This window comes from Echinococcus granulosus (assembly GCF_000524195.1).
Source record: "Echinococcus granulosus chromosome Unknown EG_S00037, whole genome shotgun sequence".
In the NCBI taxonomy this organism is placed as follows: domain Eukaryota; kingdom Metazoa; phylum Platyhelminthes; class Cestoda; order Cyclophyllidea; family Taeniidae; genus Echinococcus; species Echinococcus granulosus.
Genome location: NW_020170417.1, coordinates 387,488 through 389,515, shown reverse-complemented (window position 1 = coordinate 389,515; position 2,028 = coordinate 387,488).

Here is a 2,028-nt window from a genome sequence, read left to right as displayed (position 1 = left end):
CCAATAACTCATCTCAAAAATGTCGTGTCAGCCTTAATAAAACAAGGGAAAAGAGGCAAAAGTGATGTGTCTTTTCTCAGCTGCCTTAATAAGTCGAAATCGTTTGCACATATGCAAGCGTTTGTGTGCGAGACTCTTTGCCACACCTCATGAAGGAGAATGTGCTAATCACTAGCTAACATGCGGTTATGCGAGTCGCTTAACGAAAATGACTCAGTAGGATCGACAAGTATAAAATATCTTCTTTAAAAGGCTTATATAAACAAATGATATGTCCCCTCCTTCCATCCCAGGATGCCCTGATAGAATGTATAAAATAGTCCAAGTTTTGTGAACAAAATAGTAAAAGCAGTTTAAAATTTTAAAATGCGAAGTTTTTTTAAAGGAAAAGTAGTTTAATTTTTTTCCATTTTTAAATGAATTATTATTATGTGATGGCTTTGATGAAATTGACAGAAAATAATGATAATTTCTTGCAATAAATGGTAGAGGCGGGTAAACTGCCACGTCAGATGTCAGACTTATGCTGTTGATTATTTTCTCTTATTTGGCAGGTCACTTAAAGATGATGGTAATCATTCTATCTTTCCTACTTCACAAAACGAAGTTAACTCCATTTTAATGGTGCGGATGTAGATACTTTAAATGAACAGCAGTATTAAGATATTTTGCCTAAAAAATATCCACATTTTATTCATAATTCAGGTAAAGGCTCACCAGTTGATGGTGCCTTACATCCAAAAAAGACAACAACTTTTTTAAAGAGAGAATTACTGGTCGCTGCTGCCATGCTAATTTTCAGTTTACGTGCCAATGGTAACCTGCAGCCTTGTTCAAACAGAGCAGTTTAACAACTAGCTTGTATAACATCAGAGAGGATAAAACCGAGAAGCCGCTTAAGCAGTAAAATAAGCTTATAGACGCATTACTTTGTTCTTCAATACTTCCATAAACGTGTTACACACCTTAGGTTGCCCGCTCATAAGCGAAATGACCGACTTAAGGGAGAAGATGGGACACAGGATTTGCCATCCCCAAGAGACCCGCTTATACCTGCATCGTCCATTAGTCTTCAGAAATATATGCCTACTCTTCAAACGCGACTGTTCATCATAATTTTTTAACAAAAGGCCGAAAAACTGCGACTGAGATCTGCTCGATGCAGACTGAGTGTGTACAAGAAGATCAATTCTACAGAAATAGCCACAACTAGTGTACCGGTCTCCAAATACAAGACACCTTATCTCTAGCCTAACCCCTTGAGATTTTCACTTTAGAATGGAGTAAAGGTGCCGACTCCTCACTTTACCTTTTTTCCGCATTCTACAATGGAGCCAGCCCCTTTCCCATAGATGGTAAATTTTTGTATGAAATAAAGTACAGAAGAAGTAAAAGTGAGGTAAGAAGGGGCTGGCTACAACGAGGTTTTACTGTTTCCCAAGAAAATCTGTTTCACCACCAATAGTAAAATTTAATACGCCACAAAATGCATAAATTTATATGGTCCCTTCTCATGCTTTTTCGTGAACTGCAGCCCTCTTAAATTCATTCAAGTCATTGATTCCTTCTTGAATTTAGCGGAAACGAAAAATTCTATTAACTCCTAAAATTTAAACAGGTAGCACCTTTACAATCAGGCACCACCGTCTACTATACAAGTGAACTTGCAAACTTATAAATGGGAGAATTCCACCAGTCTTTTTTTTACTTTCAAGTTTCAAAAGCTAAAATGAAGTAGATTTAACCAAAAGTTTATGAGCCAAAATTATCTTTCACTTGTTTTCCAGAGATTTTAACCCGTCGTCCAGATTCCATCTCACATATACTTTCAGCATTCATAAACCACTTGCCGAAATAGAATTAAAAGAGTAAGTCGGACTTTTGCATGATATACTTATAATAATTCTCTCAATTTTTGAAAAGATGACGATAAACATTCAGTATAAACGCCAGTTTGCCTGATAATGGTATATCGCTCACCAAGAAACGAATTGACACTTTTAGATTCATCCAAGGGAAACACTAAGG